Source organism: Centruroides sculpturatus, unplaced genomic scaffold, assembly GCF_000671375.1.
Source record: "Centruroides sculpturatus isolate CEXI.00-Female unplaced genomic scaffold, Cexi_2.0 scaffold1030, whole genome shotgun sequence".
Taxonomy (NCBI): domain Eukaryota; kingdom Metazoa; phylum Arthropoda; class Arachnida; order Scorpiones; family Buthidae; genus Centruroides; species Centruroides sculpturatus.
In genome coordinates this window covers 238024-244548 of record NW_019385245.1, presented here as the reverse complement: position 1 = coordinate 244548, position 6525 = coordinate 238024, and the positions used below count along the sequence as shown (strand labels likewise).

The window sequence follows — 6525 nt, the reverse complement described above, 5'->3', positions numbered from 1 at the left end:
TGTCACATCATTGACGAAAGACTTCAATAAACAACCAACGTATGTGATCATAGGACATCATAGATGCTGTACAACTGTGTTGAAACTCTATACAGTGTCCTTCATCGATAGGTCTAATGCACTGGTTCTTCCCTAAACAATATATGATGTTATGTATTTGTGCTCAGAAATGTGTCTCATCAATGATAAAAGACTTCAATAAATAATCAACGTATCCGTACATTGAACGTCATAGATGATGTACAACTGTGTTGAAACCTTATTTAGCGTCTTCCTTCGGCTGGTCTACTGTTCTGGCTGGACTACTACTCTGGTATAATTCCACAAACGTTGTGCAATAGTGATATTCGAGAAGAATTTGTCTGCTACATATGTGAATTAAGTGCATCTACTGGCATTGTGATTCTGTATTGGCGTTTGCTTCTCATTCATACATAAGAGGCAAATTTTGTGGATAACAGTGGTGTGCCTGGAGCCGTACCATGGCAATAAGAATCACACAAGATATACCTGGAGCTATGCTAGCAGCAAGATTTATAAGGAAGAGCAAAGGCGTTGGACAACTAATTCTGGAAAATCGTTGACAGAGGACTATATTCTAATAAGATCTGTATAAGTCTCCTGGTCTGGATTGTGCAGGAGTTTCACTTCAGCAGAAAAAAAAAACTTTTATCTAGACTGACTATACTCCTCTTAGGGAATGGAAAAGAGGCAACCTCTGCTGAAACAGAATTGTCGCGTAAGATAACAAAACATATGTTCCTCATGTAACTATATGATGTTATGACTCTGTCACATTTCCAGCAACTTTTATGTTTTAAATTTATTTTTATCTATTAATACTTATTAATTGATTCGTTTTTTGAAACCGTGTTTTCGTATTTATTTACTATTGAACACAAGACTGTGTTATTATTAAAACACTTGGCGTTTATCCACTTTATTCAGTTGATACGGGCACTTTTACACGTTTCGGGCTTCATGCTGTATACTAAATACTTATTAATGTTTTGCACGCGTGTATAACCTTATATATATAATTGTACACGCGTTAATTAATTTTATTTACGTTATTAATTAGTTATTGAAATATTCAGTGTAAACTATGTAATTTCCTGTATATACCCGGTAATACTTAGTGGCACCGGGATATGCCATATGGCATATTGATCAATAAATATTTGTATCTGTATCTGTATCTGGGGTGTTGGAAATGACTTCCGAATCACCAACAAAACTGTCTTAGACAGAGTCCAACCGAAACTCTTAATGGAAGACCAGATAACCAAACAGAAACTGGCCATTTTTGGTCATATAATGAGACGCAGCTCCCTTGAGAAGGCGATGGTTAGCGAGAAAAGAGCACGAGACTGATCAAAGACTCGATAGCTCGATACAATTAAAAGTATCACTGAATTATCTATAACGGAATTGAAGGAAACTGTGCAGGATAGAGAGGCATGGAGAGCTTTGATGCATAGAGTGACCATGACTAAACGGATAAGAATAAGCATTATAATAGCATAATTATTAACGGTGATCGTTTGGCTTGGTTCCATTTATAATTTTTCTAATTTACTAAAATTAAAAATTTTTTAAACACGTTAAAATTTATAAAATTTTCAATTATTTTTTTAACCTCTACTGTTACTTTGAATTTGTAAAATAGCTCTATATTTCGATAGAATAGTTAAATATATATTTACCTATGTAATATAATTTTAATATATAAAACTCTTCCGGATATATAACAGAGACACTACAGTTTGAATTGATCTCAAACTATACTCAATTATACCGATTATTTATAGACAATAAACTTAATAATATTGTTATATAATATATTTACTGGATGTGATAAACACAATTCAAATAAATAATCACATCTATTTTATTTATTGGAATTTATTCAGACAATTAATTGGTATGTGATTTTATTCCGAAACTCAAATTTTTGAAGATGTAATAGCATTTGCATTATGAAAATCGTGTAATGAGAAGCATATTTCATTTACTTTTCCCATAACTTCATGATAACATTGCCTTGTCTCTTTTCTTTGATTCTTTCTTCCATTGTCTTTTCTTGTTCTAAAATAAAATAAAATAATCACCATTCAGATTTTCTTTTTTTACAGCATAAACGGTCGTATATAGTTTGCATGATGGTACGTTTTAGAAAAGTAATTTCATTTAATTAAATAAACTGTTTGAAGTAACTTTAGAAAATCACAAATATAATCACTTACCATCGGGGAAGTAATCTTGCATAAATTCATTTATTAAATTACAGTTTTGCTTGTTGAAATCATAGATTATCAAGTAAGACAGTTACGAATCATTGTCATCAGCACAAAATGTTCCCTCGAAGTAGTTTTTGACTTTAAGTTTCAGGCAACCCCAAAACCCCACTCTGCCTCTTTCAAATATTCTTCCGCATGCAGGTTCACCTAATTGTGAGAATTTATAAGTCAGAACCTTCTTCTATTCAGAATTATTATAGTAATGTACAGTACTTACTACGAATAATTAAAGATTTTAAACCGTATCCAGTTATTAGTATTATTAGACAGGCGACAGCGAATATCTCTTTGAAAGGCATTCTGAACGTTCTCTAGTTGTTAAAATGCAAGAATTTATCGTATACAATAGCTTTTATATTGTTTTAATCTTTACAATTAAATTGATTTTTCTAAACAATACGTTTACCTAACAATAATATTCTTTAACGTAATTAGTATCCGTAACAGAAAATACCTTAAATGTACTTTAACGCTTTAATTGGTCTTGTTTTTTTAAGATTGGGGTTTCGAGATATTTGTCATTATGGATAATGGGGTGGGGATACCCTTATTATATATTAAACTGCATTTACACATACACAAATCATGATTACGTTCTACATTTGGTTATGTTTATCGGGTCTAAGAGGCGAAAAAGATAGTGAATTTTAAAAATGTTGAGAGATAAGCATCCTTACCAAATATAGTACCAGTACATGGTGAGAATAATTAAAATTTACTTTCGATAATATTCATTGCTACATCCGAAGTAATTTTCTTCGAAAGAAAATCGTTTTCTTAGATAGTGTATAAATTTTCAAGATTTTCTGTAAAGCGGTTGCCAAAATATAAGCAATTGAAAAGTGCGAAAATAGCGAAAAGAAAATGTTTTGTTATTTTTCTTAATCCGGCACCACAGATGCTGCTAGAGAAGAAATTACTGTGTCTAATACGCTCAAACTGTAGACTTTAGCCTTCCTTCTTATCAGTGAGGTTCCGGCGAAACTTTCAGATAGATAGGTCACAGTTTACAGCGATTTCCCCTTAGAGATATTAAAGTATTTACGAAACTATTAAATTAAGAAGTGCCTCCTAATTTGGTATTTTTAGTTTTTACCGTTTCTGTATTATCGTTATTCACACATTCTAGTATCAAAGCCAGATTTCAAAGCCAAAGCCAGTTGTTTAATCCACGTAGCCTTGTTACACCGATCGGCGTGTAGCTATTTGTATTCGATATTAAGAATTTTCTTGTATATTCAGTTTATGGTCGGGGGCCGCTACTATTTTCATTTTCGTCTATTTGTTCAGTGTCATACTTGAATTGTCCAACTTTATCAATGTAATATTAAGAATGAGATTTCCTAATCCTCGGGTTCAAAATCAACCGTAATAAAAATTGCAGTCTTGAAATCAGAAGATAATCAGCATGAACAACTTTTGGAAGAGGAAAAACATCTCTCTCCAAATTAAATGCGGATTAGTTGGCGCGATTATTTCTCCTATTGTCATATACGGATGTGAAACTTGAAATCTAAAAAAAATGGACAGAAGGATAACAGATGCTTTCGAACTGAGGTGTTGGTAATGACTTCTGGATCACCAACAAAACTGTCTTAGACAGAGTCCAACCGAAACTCTCACCGGAAGTCCAGATAACCAAACAAAAACTGGCCATTTTGGTCATATAATGACAAGCAGCTCCCTTGAGAAGGCGATGGTTATCGAGGAAAGAGCACGAGACCGATCGAAGACTCGATAGCTCGACACAATCAAAAGTGTCACTGAATTATCTATAACGGAACTGAAGGAAACTGTGTAGGATAGAAAGGCATGGAGAGCTTTGATCCATAGAGTGACCATGACTAAACGGATAACAAGAAGAAGCATTATAATAGCTCAATTATTAACGGTGATCGTTTGGCTAGGTTCCATTTCTAATTTACAAAAATTAAAAATTTTTTAAACACGTTAGAATTTATAAAATTTTCAATTATTTTTTAACCTCTACTGTTACTTTGAATTTGTAATGAAGCTCTATATTTCGGAAGAATAGTTGAACATATATTTACCTATGTAATATAATTTTAATATATAAAATTCTTCCGGATATATAACAGAGACACTACAGTTTGAATTGATCTCAAACTATACTCAATTATACCGATTATTTATAGACAATAAACTTAATATTATTGTTATATAATATATTTACTGGATGTGATAAACACAATTCAAATAAATAATCACATCTATTTTATTTATTGGAATTTATTCAGACAATTAATTGGTATGTGATTTTATTCCGAAACTCAAATTTTTGAAGATGTAATAGCATTTGCATTATGAAAATCGTGTAATGAGAAGCATATTTCATTTACTTTTCCCATAACTTCATGATAACATTGCCTTGTCTCTTTTCTTTGATTCTTTCTTCCATTGTCTTTTCTTGTTCTAAAATAAAATAAAATAATCACCATTCAGATTTTCTTTTTTTACAGCATAAACGGTCGTATATAGTTTGCATGATGGTACGTTTTAGAAAAGTAATTTCATTTAATTAAATAAACTGTTTGAAGTAACTTTAGAAAATCACAAATATAATCACTTACCATCGGGGAAGTAATCTTGCATAAATTCATTTATTAAATTACAGTTTTGCTTGTTGAAATCATAGATTATCAAGTAAGACAGTTACGAATCATTGTCATCAGCACAAAATGTTCCCTCGAAGTAGTTTTTGACTTTAAGTTTCAGGCAACCCCAAAACCCCACTCTGCCTCTTTCAAATATTCTTCCGCATGCAGGTTCACCTAATTGTGAGAATTTATAAGTCAGAACCTTCTTCTATTCAGAATTATTATAGTAATGTACAGTACTTACTACGAATAATTAAAGATTTTAAACCGTATCCAGTTATTAGTATTATTAGACAGGCGACAGCGAATATCTCTTTGAAAGGCATTCTGAACGTTCTCTAGTTGTTAAAATGCAAGAATTTATCGTATACAATAGCTTTTATATTGTTTTAATCTTTACAATTAAATTGATTTTTCTAAACAATACGTTTACCTAACAATAATATTCTTTAACGTAATTAGTATCCGTAACAGAAAATACCTTAAATGTACTTTAACGCTTTAATTGGTCTTGTTTTTTTAAGATTGGGGTTTCGAGATATTTGTCATTATGGATAATGGGGTGGGGATACCCTTATTATATATTAAACTGCATTTACACATACACAAATCATGATTACGTTCTACATTTGGTTATGTTTATCGGGTCTAAGAGGCGAAAAAGATAGTGAATTTTAAAAATGTTGAGAGATAAGCATCCTTACCAAATATAGTACCAGTACATGGTGAGAATAATTAAAATTTACTTTCGATAATATTCATTGCTACATCCGAAGTAATTTTCTTCGAAAGAAAATCGTTTTCTTAGATAGTGTATAAATTTTCAAGATTTTCTGTAAAGCGGTTGCCAAAATATAAGCAATTGAAAAGTGCGAAAATAGCGAAAAGAAAATGTTTTGTTATTTTTCTTAATCCGGCACCACAGATGCTGCTAGAGAAGAAATTACTGTGTCTAATACGCTCAAACTGTAGACTTTAGCCTTCCTTCTTATCAGTGAGGTTCCGGCGAAACTTTCAGATAGATAGGTCACAGTTTACAGCGATTTCCCCTTAGAGATATTAAAGTATTTACGAAACTATTAAATTAAGAAGTGCCTCCTAATTTGGTATTTTTAGTTTTTACCGTTTCTGTATTATCGTTATTCACACATTCTAGTATCAAAGCCAGATTTCAAAGCCAAAGCCAGTTGTTTAATCCACGTAGCCTTGTTACACCGATCGGCGTGTAGCTATTTGTATTCGATATTAAGAATTTTCTTGTATATTCAGTTTATGGTCGGGGGCCGCTACTATTTTCATTTTCGTCTATTTGTTCAGTGTCATACTTGAATTGTCCAACTTTATCAATGTAATATTAAGAATGAGATTTCCTAATCCTCGGGTTCAAAATCAACCGTAATAAAAATTGCAGTCTTGAAATCAGAAGATAATCAGCATGAACAACTTTTGGAAGAGGAAAAACATCTCTCTCCAAATTAAATGCGGATTAGTTGGCGCGATTATTTCTCCTATTGTCATATACGGATGTGAAACTTGAAATCTAAAAAAAATGGACAGAAGGATAACAGATGCTTTCGAACTGAGGTGTTGGTAATGACTTCTGGATC

At 32.0% G+C, this 6525-nt stretch overlaps 2 long non-coding RNA genes across 2 annotated transcripts; both read right to left on the bottom strand.

Moving 5' to 3' along the window:
* Positions 1–1863: 1863 nt before the first annotated feature.
* Positions 1864–3173, bottom strand: LOC111636667. The gene is made up of 3 exons (XR_002758568.1): positions 2518–3173; positions 2247–2447; positions 1864–2088 (listed from the first exon to the last, which is right to left on the bottom strand). It is a non-coding gene; the product is annotated as an uncharacterized LOC111636667 (long non-coding RNA).
* Positions 3174–4471: 1298 nt separating this feature from the next.
* Positions 4472–5818, bottom strand: LOC111636681. Its single transcript, XR_002758569.1, has 3 exons — positions 5163–5818; positions 4892–5092; positions 4472–4733 (listed from the first exon to the last, which is right to left on the bottom strand). It is a non-coding gene; the product is annotated as an uncharacterized LOC111636681 (long non-coding RNA).
* Between the last annotated feature and the right edge of the window lie 707 nt (positions 5819–6525).